Raw genomic sequence first — 17,182 nt, 5'->3', positions numbered from 1 at the left:
CTTTTCTTATAACTAGAGCTTAAGCATTTAAACTCATAATGTTGACTTAAACATATTTTCATGGAAATTATTGTTTCCATGGAAATCTTAAGTATTGCAGGCATCTGATTCAGAAAATAGAATAAACAAGCTTTCATTGATGACTTAAGGTCATCACTATGAATATCACATCTTTATAGTGTTTTCTCTCTGGGGACTTCTAAGGGCATAGGTATACCCTAATTCTTTTAAAGGAATTTCTCCAAATCTCTGCAGAATGCTACCCGGTGCTTATTTGTCTGATTTGTTGGCACAATCTTAGTTTTCGAATGACCCCTTCATTTGTAGGTGGGTCTGTTTCTGCTGCTTACCCCTTTGTCAAAAATTTTTATATACTGTGTTTGATTCTTGTCAGTCTCTTTATGTGGTTAGAATTAAGAGATCTGTAAAAACCCAGGAGTGGCGCCTCAGCCATCTTATACCATATGCGCCCTAAGAAGTAGAGAATTCTAGTACTAGAGAGATCAGAAGGAAACAGAAGGACAGAGAGGAGAGAAGAGATGAAGGGAGTGTGCCCAGATTCCTGAAGGCTTTCTGGCCTCTGTTTCTGGAGTCTTTGAGATTCTTTAAGTATATAATTATCTTTTAAGTAATTCCAAAAGTTTGGAAAAATATGTTTGAATTTGTGTTCTTTTACTTGTGAACAAAAGCATACTAAATATATGTTAAACTTGTCAGCAGTTACTATTCAATATTAACTCATTTTGAATTTGCATTTCACTAGCTCTGGATCATTTTCTTTGTTTTTAACCCCAGTTCAGGACTTTATATTTAGTTCCATTAAATTGCAATATTACTGAGGTGATACATTTGAGTATCATAATAGTCTAAGTTAGAGATGATGTAGACCTCTACTAGGGCACCCGAAGAGTGCTAGAGGGGAATTACATGATGGACAGAATATTAGGAGGAAGTTTGACAGGACTTGATGTTGACTGGATGTGATAAGGTGGATGAGAGGTGGAATCCTCAGGAGAACTTACAAAGGAATGGGTAGAGTTTGATGCCATTCACTAAGACAGAACACATGGAAAGTGGCGAAAGGGAAGATGAGTTCCCTTCTAGTCATGTTGACTTTGCTTCCCTTGCAGGAGGGAAGTACACGAGTCTGGATCTCAGGACAGAGGCCCAGAGGACAGTTAAAAATTTAATTTTTAAGTGATAGTTCACTCCAGGGTGGTGACAAAGACTACTCAGCAAAGGTGTGTAGTATGGGACCCTGAGAAACAACCAGTAGTTCTGTGGTGTTTTGCTTATTATAGCTTTGTCGTAGATTTTGAAATCAGGTAATATGATGCTTCTGGCTTTGTTCTTTCTGTTTAAGATTGCATTGGCTATTCGGAGTCTTTTATGGTTTCATACAAATTTTGGAATTGTTTTTATGATTTCTGTGAAAAATATCTTTGGAATTTTGGTAGGGATTGTACTGAATCTGCAGATCCCTTTGGGTAGTATGGACATTTTAACAGCATCATTTTATTTTTTGTTTCATTATTTTATTATTTTATTGTTTGGTTTTTAAATATTGCAATAATGGATTATACAGTAGGTATGCTTTTATGTCTGTCTTCTGCTAAGCATAATGTTTTTGAGATTCATCCATTTACTTTGCATCAGAAATTTGTTCCTTTTTATTGCTTGAGAAGTGTTCCATTGTATGAATATATTACAGTTTTATATTCCTTCTGCTGGTGGTCTTCTGGTTGCTTCCAGTTTGATTACTATGAATAAGGTTACTATGTACGTTTGTGTATAACATTTCGGGAAACATATGTTTTTGTATTTCTTTGCGATAAATACATAGGAGTAGAATTGCTGGATCAAAAGGTAGGTATGATTAAAACAAAGCAAAACAAAACTGTCTAATGATTTTCTGCAGATGTTGAGCGAGTTTACATTTCCACCAGCAATATCTGAGTGATCCCGTTGATTTACATTCTGTCCTATATTAGGTGTTATTACTCTTTTAAATTTTAGCCATCCTAATGAGTGTGAAGTGGTATTTTCTCGTCTTTTTAATTTGCGTTTTCCTGGTTTGACTGTGTTGACCATATTTTCATGTGTTTATTGCCATTTACATATACTCTTTTCTGAAGTGTCTGTCCAATTCTCTTGCCCATGTTTAACTGGCTTGTTATTATTATTATTATTATTATTAGTAGTAGTAGTAGTAGTAGTAGTAGTAGTAGTAGTAGTAGTAGTAGTAGTAGTAGTAGCATTTGTTTGTAGGTATTATTTATGTATTACAAATATTTTCTCATTTTGTGATATGGCTTTTTATTTTCTTAATGGTGTCTTTTGATGAGCAGAAGTTTTAAATTTGAATAAGTTAGATTTATTATAATTTTTGTGGTTATTCCTTTTTCTGTTCTTAGAAACCTTTTCATAACTCACTGGGAAGATATTTTCCTCTGTTTTCTTCGGTGAGCTTTTAGTTTGGCTTTTATATTTCGGTCTGTAATCCACCCTAAATTAATTTTTGCATATGGCCTGAGGTGTGAATCAAGGTTCAGTTTTTTTTTTCATACAGATATACATTTAATCCAGCAAAATGTTGAAAAGACTTTTCTTTCCCCATTGAATTTCCCATTTTTGATACCTTTGTCAAGAATCATTTGGATCATTCATGGATCACCATTCATGGACTCTCTACTCTGTTCCATCAACGTATTTGTCTGTACTTATGCCAAAACCACACTGTCACACTGATGACTTTAGCTTTATAGTAAGTCTTAAAGTAAGGTAATGTTAATCCTTTAATTTCTTCCTTTTCAAGATTCTGAAGCTAGAATTTTAATGAATTAATTTGTACTTATGTAGAACCTACTATTCTTCCTATGCTGTCACTGAAAAATGACTATTTTATGAATGGGTTATTGAAGAAATCACATGTAAATACACATAATCTTTTAACAGTGCTTCCTATAAGCAGTGTGTGACATGCATGAAATTTGTAAAGTGTTTTGGAACAATTCTTTTGTGCAGGTTTCCTGACATGTGCACTACCTGCTGATAGACATTTCCAAGGTAGTAAACCATGATAGAGAGGTCTTCATTTCCTTTCCTCTCTTTGGTCAGTCAGTGTCTTTAATGACAGATTCTGCAGCCCAATCTTTCAGATACTCCTAACACACACACACACACACACACACACACACACACACACACACACACACACACACACACACACACACACACACACACACACACACACACACACACACACACACGCCATTGTTTCTGTATCTCATTTATATCTTTGCTTCCTATCCACTTTTATCCTTCATACCCAATTACTAAGTTTACCATTTTTTCCTCCACTAGAGTCTTTTGGAATGAATGGCCCTGAAGATTCATATCTCCACTCAGTAAGCCTCAGAGAACTGTAAGAATGGCTTTTTGTCAGGTCATTGCCAATCCGTTTCAAACCTCATTAAAGATAATTAGTTTCAGTGTTTATTAAACCACTCTATGTAGTCTCCAAGCCTAATGAGGTCCATTAACAACTTTCAAAGTTGTTTTTATACATAATAATTTATAAATAGAAGAATTTAAACACATCGACTAATTTTGCCTCCCTATACTCTTGCCATTTAGAGTGCTTAAGAACCTTGAGAAAACTTTGAAAATGTTTACTGCAGACGCAGAGCTATTCCTAGCCCAAATAGTAGTGTCTTTTTAGCATTACCAACTAAACAAAAGTGTCTAGTTTTTGAAAGTTAATGTTAATTGGAGAGTGATTGATTTAGCCAAATGGATGTGGAATTCTTCTTCCTCAGTCATGCCTGATTTTAACAGTCCTGTTATAAGAATATCCAGAGCCTAGCTATAGTAATTATAAAGAGATATTTTTTGCATTAAAATCAGAGACTTTGTTCTAAAATTGGTTTTGTAGTTTTACTCTTTTTTTTAACAAATTTCCTTTCTACCTTTTCTGTCTATGTAATGTTTGAACTATCAGACATTGATTTGTAAGAGTATTTTAATCCTCAAAATAAATCACACATCCATGACACACAGCATCTGTAAGTGCTGAGTACTTTGCACATACTATTTCATTTTATTGTTATCACCATTTATAGATGAAGGCACTAAGTTTAGATGGCTGAAGTAACTTATCCAAATCACAAGTACGTGGGGGGCATAGACAAGATTTTACCCAGGTCTGTCTAGCTTCATAGTACAAGCTCCCGATATGCACTACTGCCTGTTTCTCTATTTGACATTTACTCTCTTAAAACAGCTTTCCAAATATAAACTCTGAAGTTTTCAAATCATAGTTCTTCTTTTCTGATTAAGACTTATGTTGTTAAATGCAAATGTAGAGTTGTGGGGGAATTAAAAAAACAAACAACAAAATTAAGCATGTGAGTGCATGTCCATGACTCAATGCTGCCTCTCGGTGGGGTCTTTTCTTCATAACAATCTCTACGTCTTTACTATTCCATTAGCCTCTGTGCCTCTTATATTAACTAACTCTGTAATTTCCTGCAAGTATAAGCATATGCACATTTCAGCCTGATTACAAAATTTGTCAGCACCACGCTCAGCCAGTGAGCAAACCGGCCATCCCTATATAGGATCCGAACCCGTGGCCTTGGTGTTATCAGCACCGCACTCTACCGAGTGAGCCACAGGCCGGCCCTCTGATTACAAAATTTGATTTTCCTAACATTTAATGTATTTTCTCTGGTCAATCCGGTTTTCTGCTTCTTCCATACTTCTAGGCTGTAGGAACATGAGAAGCTGATGCATAGTGTTCTCTCTTTTTGTACAACAGATAATCAATTACAAAACAGAACAGTGTAGCCTGGCACATTTTACTGTCTTAGGTCTGATACTTGATTTTTATTAGGGATGTTCTTCCATTATTTGGACACACTATGTGTTCATGGGTGACTGTGTGTGTGTGTGTGTGTGTGTGTGAACATATTAAAGAAAGTTGTGTTGATGCTGATATTCATGAGTTAGTCTTTAAATGTACATTTTATCCTTCTAACTTTGGATACATCCCAAACTCATTTCTGAGAATCTGAGATTTAAAGGAACCTTAAATGCCTGAATTGGTGGACAATCCAGAGTTTGGAAATGGACCCAGGAAATGCATGGAGATGATGAAAGAGACCTAATTAATCAAGCTTATATCTGCCAGAGTTTTAAATGGACTACTTAGTTGCTCAATAACAGACCAAATTTGAGCAAAAAATAAAAAAAAACCAAACCAAAACAAACAAAAACCCAACCAACCAACCAAACAAAAAACAAAGAAGGAAATAACCAGCATATGGATATGGTAGCATTCTAGAATAGTAAAAAGAAAGAATCACGAGAAAAACTGGATTATTAGGATCCACTGGTGAATGGTAATATGAACTTAGGTCTAATGTACTCTCTCCAACAAAGAAATGGTAATGCCTTTCTTGATTGTAAATTACTTAAGGATCAGGACAGAGTCTTACCCACCATTTTACTGCTTAATAACAATTTTTAAATAAACGAATATATCAAGTAAGGTTTTCAGCATTTTTGATGAAGTTGCCCCTCAAAATATTTTTATAAACAGTCCTCTAACCCATTTCTTAATTTTTCATCATATCCTGGAGCATTAATTTTACATAAACCTGTGATATCACATTTTCAATTGTAATTGTATCCAATGGAATATAAATATGATAGCTAATTGAAACTCACAGACATCGTTTTAAATAATATATGTACATGCTCAATTTCAACAGATAACTTGATTTCAACCAACAGCAATTTTAAATTGTTCTGTATCCTTTTGGAACTTTTTTTTTTTTTCAGTTCACTTGCCCTATATCAGTACACAAAAGCTTAAAAATTATGTAAATGTATTTAAAATTTTTACCATTGCTAAAAATTGATTTGAAACTTATCTCTTAAATAAGGTGAAGAGATGGCTCAGATAGTGTTTGATAGGAGGACACAGACACTTCACGAAGACCACCCCTAACCCCCTAGATTAGGTTAGACCTGCGTACTATATGCACTCATTGTATCCTGTGCTAATTTTCTCTTAATATTACTTTTTTATTGTCTGCTCCTTTCACTGGGCTGTAGGCACCATAAGGATAAGAACCTTGTTATCCTGTTCACTGTTTCATCTCCAAGGACTAATCTAGGGACAGGATAAGAGAAGATGCACAATGAATATTTGCTCAGTTGATTTTGATTGAAGAATTAGTAAGTGAAGGAGACAAAGTAAGAGCTCACAGAAATATGACTAAGAGAGTGATGTAGTACAAAAACCAGTAGTCAAACAAAGCACATTTATTACAAAACCAGTAGTCAAATAAAGCACATTTATTACAAGAAATAACATTGCAATTGCATTTGGTGATGTGCATAGCATTTGTGACTATGTAGAATAAAGTTTCAGTGGAATGGAGTTAATATAAGTTAGATTACAGAGTATAATAGATACCAATGGGTAGTGGAGAAGGAAAGGTAGTAAAAGAAAGGAGAAATTCAATGGATTAGGGATGTACAGGTGTAGGGGGAAGGGAGGCTGTGGCTAACTGCTCTGAACAGTGTGCTGCAGGTTCAAGAAGAGGTAAATGAAAGAATTGCCAAGAAGTGATAAGTAGCCACTGAAACTGAAAAACCTGAATTAACAGGGGTCCACATTTACATAGTTCCATTACTTTCTCTGAGACAGCTCAACTGCAATCAGTATAATAGAAAGTAGATAATGGGAGCAATCTAAGATTTAGGACTGGACTAGCAGAAGGGTTAACGAGGTAAATGTGTTGAGGGAATTATTGAAGACCTTATCAATAGGACTGAATTTAGAAGAACTCGACACACTCAGCAGATATTTCCAAGCATTAACAAGTCTAAAAAAGATAGCGTTTCCTGCTGAAACTGCTGCTTCTTTTCCAAAGCAAAATATGTTATTCTCATGTCTTGAACATCTGCTGCTAGGGGAAAAAATTTCTCAGCAAGCTCAACATTATATATCAGTGTTCAAGTCAAAGTGGTATGAAAATCACTGAATGAATCAAGAGGAGCTCATCCAAGTTTCCATTTTAGAACATATCTAGTCTTACACCAATGGCTGAAGTGCAATGAAAATTGTAAACTAAAATTATCAGCTTCTTTTGATACCATGCACTATCCAGTCTGAGATAAAGCCAATACAAGAGAGCCCGAATTTCTCCCGGCAGTGGCTTTTATGTTGGATGTTTCAGGGAAGGTATGTTAAGATGTTTGTGAACTCAAAACTTTTAATGGGGTAGCAGATGGTGGTTACCTTAGCAACTGTAGCAGTGCACTATACTTAGATGTTTTTCTTTGAGAGCTGATTGTTCAAACACTATCTTGGTGTTCTGATATAGTAAAAAGAAAAAATGAAAAGGAACCTAAATTGAGAGAAGGGTTTATCATAAAGGTGACATCACTGAAAGACCATTACAAAAGTGGAGTTTCATTTTCAGATATTTTTATTTAAGGCAATAATTTAAAATGGGAAGTCAACATTTTAAGTGATGCATATGTTTTGTACTTCTAGAATTTTACAAAATTGAATATTTTAATATTACCTGAAATCACACTAGGACTAATTATCACAAAGTCAGCAATTATATCTTGAAGTGTTGAATATTAGTGGCAGCCCCCATCTCCAAGAGTGAGGATCATGTCAGAAATAAATATGATCACAAGTAGTTTTTCCATTTGTCCTTCTGAAATGGATTGAATAATCACCAACACTGTGATATTTTTTCTCTCTCATAGGTAAGTGGTTCTCATACTTGAGTGTTTAATAACATTCAGCTTTACCAGGTTCTTCAAATGACCATTTGTATCAGAATAATTTATGGTACTTGATAAAATGCAGGTTTTCAGGTCCTTTTTTCAAACAACCTGATCCAATAAAGCAGAATACTTCACAGTTTCACAACTTACTCTGAAGCAGATGGTTCCTAGGTACCAGTTGAGAAACAAACTGTCTTAGCTTGATGCCCCAGGGAAGTCTTGGGTCACTTTGACAAATGAGAGACTTCGAAGGAGGCAGAAAAATTTAGTGTTGATTGTGTGAGCTTGGAACATAAAAAGACTACTCAAATTTTCTAGAAAATTTATGGTTTAGAAAAGATAAAGTTTAGCTGTCTTCACTAACAAAATAATTAAAATGCAATATAATTTAAAATGTTTTGCTCTTAGTGAACATCATTCTAATGTAAATGTTTTAAATTCCTAAAGCTTACATTTTTATTTCTACTGTCAAAGGCATTCATATTCATATCTCATCTCTGCTATATAAATGTGGCAATATGGTGGAATGGAAAAACTTAGGTTTTGCAGTCATAACATCTGCATGTTCCAGTCTTAACTCTGTCAAATAATAGGATAATAGGCAATTAACATCACTTTCTAGAGCCTCAGTATTCTTCTTTGTGAAAGTGAAGGTTATCCTAACTACAGCCGTGGACGGTTGTAATAAAATATATGTGTGCTGTCCAGAGTAATATTCACTCAAAAATTTCCTTTTTCCTCTTTCTTCATATGAAGAGGAGTACTTACTGTGTTATTTTTGAGTTTATGCTTCAGTAGTACAGATTGCTAAAATTAAAACTGAGGTCTTAAGCCACACCTCAAGATTAGCAATAAATTGTGTTCTAAGTTTGTTTTCTTCCATATATTTTTGCTATTATGTGTTTTCCTTACATTAATTTTGCAGTTCCAAGTCAAACTAATTAACATTTTCTTTATACTGATAATGAAATTATTAAAATAAATATTCTGGGTAAAATAATATTAGAAAAACATTACTGAATTATAATTCTCTTAACAACAGACAAAAAACTAACAATCTCAGGAAATAGGATCAGTCTATTATTCGGTTTTCTTACCACCTGCAACATTGCTTGCTACATGATGGGAGTAATACTTGATCAAGCCTTGGTAAATGAAGACTTAGATTAAATGGAAGCCTCAATTTAATAAAGTGGAACGTTGGCCACTGAATGTACTCAAGTGAAGGCAGTACTATTATCCTGATAATGATTATATAAGAAAGCATCTTTCCTTTTTTTTAGATTTAAGAACATTTAAAGTAACACAAAGCAGAATTACAGTTCAGAAGGAAAAATAAATAAAACAGTAGCAGAGGAAACCAAGTAATTAGAAATCATAAGGTAGTGCAGCAGGTGGCAAAGCTGGTCAGAAGGGATTTAACCATTTTAGAACAAGTTCTTTTAGAGCCCTTAACAACTTAATTATTGTCTTGAATCATGGCTTTAGAATTCAATTAGTATATGACATTTTCTTTTAAATGGCATCCTTTATTTCTGCTTGGTTTTTCTGAAACTGAATCTCTAATAATTTAGGTGTCACAATGGCAATTTTGATTGCGAGATCTGGCATCACTTGTATACAAGGTTGAATATTGCTATTTCCCAAGAGCAGATACCTACAGAAATTATAAGATGGAGTATTTAGGACACTATTGTGAAACTGAATGTGATTCTTCCAAAAAGAAAAAAAAGATAATTCTATCTCACATTTTTAATTAAAAATCTTGTGATGTCTGTGTTTTGCTTGTTTAAATTTGTTTTTACATATAGTTCTGGAATTTTTCTTTGCCAAATTCTTATCACAGTACTGATCTAGAAAAGTTGTGACAGTAAAGGAAGATAGATAGAGATATAGTGATAAAGAAGTCATCTTTAATGAAAGAGAAGTTTGGCCAAAAACTTCTGGATGGATCCTTATCTTTGTTTTTTTTTTTTTTTTTTACTGTTCAAACAAGAATTTTATTTCTTTAACTATAAATCATTATTTGTTCAGTGTTGTCTGTTTTCTGGCCTAACTTCTCTTTCATTAAAGATGCTTCTAAGTAATCCTTATTAGTTATTCAGTCTTTCTCTTCATAGTTAAAGATTGAAGTGAACCTCATAGTATAGTCAGATTTGAATAATACAACTTGATATCAGTGACCAGACATGAATAACAATGACCCTTTATGATAAATGTAAATTTCCCTTCTTTGAATTTTCATATAATGTTGTAACTTTACTAAGGTATATCTTACTATTATTCTTTTCATTTTTGAGTGATTGCTTTATATCAGATATGCTATGAGGATGGTATTTTTATATCATCTTCATATATGATATGTTATTTATACATTGAGACTTAGAAAGTTACTTGCCCAATGTCACACAGCTAGTAAATGGAGAAACTAAAAAATCAGAAATCAAAGCACCTAGGCTCTTGCCCACATCACTTACCTATGTCAAATAAGGAATGTATACATATTCTTTCTTGTCACACTCAAAGCTTATTTAAAGGTAGACTGTACCATATTTTTTACACCATGGAATCACTGTTAGCAATGATGCCAAATGCTCATCCATGGCTGCCGAATGATAGCCATGTGTAAAGCTCCCTCCAATGAGTCTAGTGCACACCAAGCTGGGAAATTACTATGCTTAAGATCGTATCACAATAAACATTGGAATACTTAAATAAGAGACAAAAATTAGAAATACTTAGAGTACTAAGCATGAAATACATCTGTTTATACAGTGAACAAATTTTATATAGAGATACAGTGATTATATTTTAATGTTACATGAAAAATTAATAATGAAATATTTAATATTTATAGTTGTACTATATAAGGATTGATTTTATAAATATTACTGTTTTGAAGGGGAAATAGACCGTGACTCAAATAACTTGTGTCAAAGGCACTGCTCTACCATTTAATAGTTTCACAGCATTAAGTAAATCATTCCCTTTCAACCCTCAGTGTGTCATTCTGTAATATGAAAATGATATTACCAGTCCTTACAGGATTGTGGTAATGATCAAATGAATTTGTCAAAGCACTTTATTGAGCATTGTGTACTATACACTTAATTTGGCACTGTGTACTGCTCATGATAGGTCTAAAAGCTCCTTCCTTTCACCATCCAGCACCAATAATTTGGTGATGATTCTGATCTACCACCAATGCTTAGAACAAAGAAGCATATTTAGCTATTTATATAAAAGTATACTCATTATGTTTCCTTAGTTCATTCAGCCATTAGTTTTTTGTCATTATTGAGTGCTATTTTACAAGAGAAATAATAGTGTGCAAAATACATCATATTTTAAAAATATACAAATATGTTTCTGCCCATATAAAGCTTAATAGTCCATTGGAAGAGAAAGATATTAATCAAAGAATCATAGACATTATAACTGTAACAAGGCTGTGAAGGAGAAGTATGCAATCGTGCAATTTTAGGAAAATGACAACAGGGAGACCTAACCAAATCTTGAAGGTTGATGAAGCTTCCCTAAGCAATTTATGTCTGAGTTAAAATCTAATGAATAGGAGTTAACCAAGGGAAGATGGTGGAGGAAGATGTGGACGTTCTAGTTAGAGGTGCAACATGTACCAAGGCCTTCAACAGAAGGAAAGCCAAAGTGTCCAGAGCACACAGAAGGAAGGAGAGGAGAGGTAGCCAGAGCTCAGTCCATGCAGAACCTTGAGCTTTGAGCAAGTACCACCACACCAATGTCTTAACTCAGTAGCCCAAACACCAAGCTATGATAAAACTTTGCAGTACTTTGTATCTATAAGCCTCAGTGCTTTTTAATTTTGTCTGTAATCTAGTAGTCATTTGCACCAACATTATTATCTAGTATCAGTTGAATGACTACTTTGTGAAGCTGTCATTCATGCCAACTGTGAAATCGCTCTTAGATGAGAGTTTCTTTATTGGCAACATGTTATTCATTTTGGTTTCTAGTCACTTGCTAGGGACTCTGGGAGTTCCCATTACACTTAGATATATTGTCTTGATGTAACTTGGGGTCTGAACAAATTCTTCCACCAATTCTTCTGACATGATGCAATACCTGTTACCATTTGCCACACCTGATTGAACTTGGAGGCATCAAGTTTACAGCCTCCTTGTCCTAGTAGTTATGTTCACATAAATGATCCACATATTCTGCTCTTGACTTTCACTCTTCTCCCAAGAAGTCATCATTTCCAATGACTTTCTGGACCACAAAAGTCATTCATTTTCTTTTTCTGTGTGTCATACACAACGCTCTAATAGAATATATGAGAAATACTTTGCATTTTATGTCCCTTATCAGCACAATAACTGGGGTGCCTTGCAGTTTTCTGGTGTTTTGCTGCAGTAATTCAATCCCCCACTCTATCCTTAATATTAAGCTTTATAGTATCTATGATCTCTGTTCCTATATATCCCCGTTTTCTCTTCTATAACTTTAGAATCTACAACAGAATTTTGTGATTGGATGTCATCATGGCCAATGTTTTCTATCCCAGGAATGGTTATAAAAAGGGGTCACTTCTTCCATTGAAGCTATAACATGTCATGCACGCAAATCTTCACAACCAATTTCAGTGTCCAGACCACGTGCTGACAGATGAACGCCCATTACCAGGCTTCTTAACTGGTATCTCTTTGAGCTACTTCCAGTTTGCCTTTCTAGATACTCAGTGTTGTCAAAGAAAAAATTATTCTGACAATTGTTAACATGGTAAAGAAGGCTTTATTAAGGACTGTTGTGAGAGGCGTCAAGACTATCTCAATAGGAGAAAGAGATCGGGCTCAACTCTGAACATAGCAAGGACAAGTGGAAATTTCTAGCCAAGGAACAGGGTATGACAACTGGTGGATAGAAAATGACTAATAGGAGACATCATGGGTAGGGGGATTATTGCTTAATCAATTTAATAGGATTCTTGCTGGGGGTAGGCCAGGATAATCAAGGGTGAGGGGATTCTTGCTAAACTGACTTAGCAGGATTCTCGCTATGACTAGACTAGGCAGGTGAAAGACAGGACTCAAGGATGAGATCTAGTTGAAAACAGAGCTTAGAGGAGCCTGTCTAAAGTTTGATAAAAGAAAGAGTCTTTGCCAGTGTCTAGTACTTTGAAATTTTTCCTATTCCTATTCCTCCTGTCTTTCCTAAACTTATGGCTCTCTGAACTAACTATGGTGTGTTGTTATAGTTATAGATTTTGGAGTCAGAAAGACCATGGTTAAAAACACATACCCACCATTTATTATGCCACCATGGACAAGTGACTATAAACTGGATATAAAATATTATGTAATATACAAGTGTATTAAATTATATAATGTATTCAGTAGAAGAGTTATTTAAAGATGAACTCATGAAAACCACTTTGCCCATTGACTAGCACACAGCAAACATACAATAAATACAGCCTTTTATCAAAACCTCCAAATCATCATAGACGCTCTCTCCCTACTTGTATATAAGCACTTTAAATTCAGGGTTTCCTCTGATGCTACTGTATTTCTTGAACTTAAAACAGTACACTTAATACAATAAATATTTGTTAAATGAATGACTATACAACTCATAAACTCGCATTTCATCAATATAGACATTAAAAGGAAAAAAAAATTATGATCTCTATTTTCTGAAAAGATCTGCTACCACTCCAGATAATCTGGACCTGTAGTCTTATTAGGCATCATTTGTTCACATATCCCTATAACTGATATTGCTCTGATTTAATATAATATGATGCTAATGGGCTTCAAGGGTAAAGTCAATTCTATGTGTCAGGCATGCTGGTCTCACCTGAAGGCAGAAGTTCTTCAAGGTGTTGTTACCAGGAATGTAAGTGTCTCTAAGACTTGAAAATGGAACCAGAAAGAATAGTTCTAAATGGATGGAAGACAAGCATCTACCTTTATTGGTCTCATCCATATGATGTCAAGACATTTTGGAGAGATGTTGAGTATTGAGCTGTGAAATAACAGCCTGCACATGGAGAGAAACCAAGGTATAGGAACTAAGGGACACAGCAAAATGCCACTGGAGTTGTGTCATCCCATTGGGTAGCAGATAATATTTATACTGACTGATAACAATAGTTGACATTTACTGAGTACTTAATAAGTACCAGAAACTGTCCTGGGGACTTTAGGAACCATTCTACAGCATTCTTAAAAAATCCTTTTTATAGGGTAAGGCCTATTAAAAATTTGGCCAATGTCTATTCTTTGTTCTCCTGCATGGAACAAAATGTGATTAACATTTGTTCCTAAAGTATCATACCCAAGGCTCAAATGTGCCTCCTCCTTTCCCTTCCCTCCCCCCTTCAACACACAACACATAACACACAACACATACACACACACACACACACACACACACACACACACACACACACACACACACACACACACATTGCAAGATGTAGAAAGGAAGTGTAAAACTCTAAAATTTTTATGGGACTTTTCTCTTTCTCTCTGATCAGAAATTATACATGTATTTGCTTTTAATATACTAAAAAAGATAATTTTAAAAAACCTGCCCCTCAGTGCCTCAAATGAGGAAGGGTCAGAATTTTGTGATCAGATGTCATCATAGCCCATATTCTCTACCCCAGAGAAGATTATGAAAGGGGCCCCTGCTCACTTTGAAGTTATTATTTGCCATTTCCTTGACTTTAGGTTATAGACAAATTTCTTTACATCCATCTTTACCTTTGGAGGTAGGGATAACACTCAATCCATGTAAACGGAGAGTAGAAAGACCACTTCTTAATTTTACCTAGTTCTAATAGACTGAGATACATCAAACTGCTTTCGCCAGTCTCTAAGATGGTCCTAATATTTTTGCTTCTTGTTACCCATGTCCTTGTATGATCTTCTCTCCTGGATTGTGGGCTGGCACAAGGACTCACTTCTAACCAATAGAATATTGCAAAGGTAACAGGATGCCACTTCTATGATTAGGGTACTTAAGGTTGTGACTTCCGTCTTGCTAGCAGAGCCTCTCCCTTGCTGGCTTTGGTAAAACAAGCTGCTATGTTAAAGAAACTCATTTGGAAAGGAACTAAGGGAGAGAGGACTCTGGCTAATAGTCCACAAGAACACGACCCTCAGTCTAACACCCTGCAAGGAATGGGATTTCGTCAACAACTATGTGAGTTTGGAAGCAGATTTCTCCCCACTTGAGCCTTCAGATGAGAACCCAGCCCTGGCCAGCACCTTTATGGCAGCCTTGTAAGAGACCCTGAAGCATATAACTTAGTCTAATTGTGCTGGGTCTCCTGCCCCACAGGAATTGTGAGATAATAAACGTGTTATTTTAAGCTTATAGTAATTTGTAAGCAACAACACATGACTAATATACCAGACTAGCCCTTGGGAAAATTGGAAGGTTGAATAAGTAGAACAAAGTTGTCAGTACTAATGTGCTCTATCACATCTTCCCTGTGTACTGCCTCTGCCTGAGACACTGTTCCACATAGCAGGTTTACTACCCATCCTCCATGGCTGTTGTACTCTTAGCAACACACACTAGGACAGCCTCTGCATTTCTGGGGTGAATTCCATTCTAGGCAGTTTCTCATAGCCATGCCCTGGGTTTAGAACTATAGGTATATAGTAGAGAGTAGGTAGTTCTCTAGCACTTTATAGCTGTTGTTCCTCTCACAGAATGAGAACACGTAAGAGAATTTCTCTGTGATTATATATCTACTAATGGACATGAGACAGGACATCTTTTATCAAAGAGCCCAATATCTAATGTAGTAAATGAGGGCTTTAAAGGCATCCATACTGTCTGAGTTTTCCTCAGAAACTGTGGCTGATATGAAAAGCCCCTTAGCTAGTTGCCTCCTGATTTGGGAAATTTTCTTTGTTCCCAACAGGAGGCACTGGTTCCATCCTAAGTAGGATGAGAACCCAGCCCTGGCAAGTCGCAGCCCTTGTTGTGAATATTCTCTTTTCAGTTCCTAAGCAGATTTTCTCTGTTGTTGCTGAGTAAGACTCTTCTGGTTCTCCAGGATGCACAAGACATGATGCTCTTAAGTGTTCTCCTTTCTGACATGTTGCAAGAATCCGAGCTCCCTGAAGAGCCAGGCTTTTCTTCCCATTCTTTCTGATGACTCTCCTTGTGTGTACTACATGATAGGTGCAAATGTATTTGCTGACTGAGTAAATAATGACGTGGGGTGATAGATGCAAGACCTTACTGCACTCATCAGTTCACCTGTTAATAATCTAAAGCTGCTTGAATACAAACATACTAGAAGTGATTGTGCTTCATCACTAACTCCTGCTGGGTTATAGATTTTGGCTTACGTACATTCCCTAATTATTTCCATCCGCAGCCAGTTCAAAATCTTAAGCCTACATAGCAGCATATATTTAGCTCATTAGCTTCATCTTTGTTAATATAGTTGAAAATCTTCTCTTGCCGGTATCCTCCCTCTGGCAGCTGGGCTCTTCACCTTATTACAGAGTTGTGTATTTCTGCTTCTGGCCCCGTTTGCTTCCCAGAGGAGTCAGCACGTCTTGTTATCTTATGTAACTCTCCCAGCCTGGAGGAGCCTGGGATGTCTAATTAACTCGCTCAGCCCTGCTGCCTTCCAGTCACCTCTCTCTTCAGCCTTCCTTGAGCCCATTGCTGTCCGAGCCCTCCCAGTGCCTCTAGATGTGCTATCAGTGTGTCATTGTCTGCCCCCTCTTCTCCCTACAACTGTCCTCAGGCTTGTCTTGAGGCACTTGCTAACCGTGATGGGCAGGTCAATCTGGCTTCAACTAACTGACTAAGTGGAGTGGGGGATATCGGAATCAGATAGTCCTAGATATAAACCCCGATTCCTTATGAGTTATTGTTGTGGCAAGTTGCTTAATCTCTCTCTCTCTCATTTTTTCCATCTGTGAAATGAATATAATAATGCCTTATTTTTGTAGGTTTTTTTTTTTTGCCATAGTCCCCATTTCTCACATTAAACTGGCAGAAATATTCCTTTCATTTCACATTTTAGCTATTTCAGGATTGTGTGTAGACTCATGGCTCTGAATGTCATGCTGACTCATTCTCTTGATCATTCATGCGTTAAATAAAATTTCACAAGTGTCTACATATGGCAGATCCTGTAAAAGACATCACGGATAAACAGATCAATGGGATGTTATTCCTGCCCTCAAAGTGCTTACAGCCTAAAATGGAAGGAATAAAATTATAAACAGTGCCTTAATTTGAGAAATAAAATATGTGCCAAACTCTGAGAAGTAAGAGGTGAGAATAATAAGCTAGGAATTTGGGGCTTCCCAAAAGCAGTAACAATTGAATTAGAACATGAAAGATAAAG

The sequence above is a fragment of the Cynocephalus volans genome, chromosome 12 (genome assembly GCF_027409185.1).
Source record: "Cynocephalus volans isolate mCynVol1 chromosome 12, mCynVol1.pri, whole genome shotgun sequence".
In the NCBI taxonomy this organism is placed as follows: Eukaryota; Metazoa; Chordata; class Mammalia; order Dermoptera; family Cynocephalidae; genus Cynocephalus; species Cynocephalus volans.
This window is presented reverse-complemented; position numbering follows the sequence as displayed.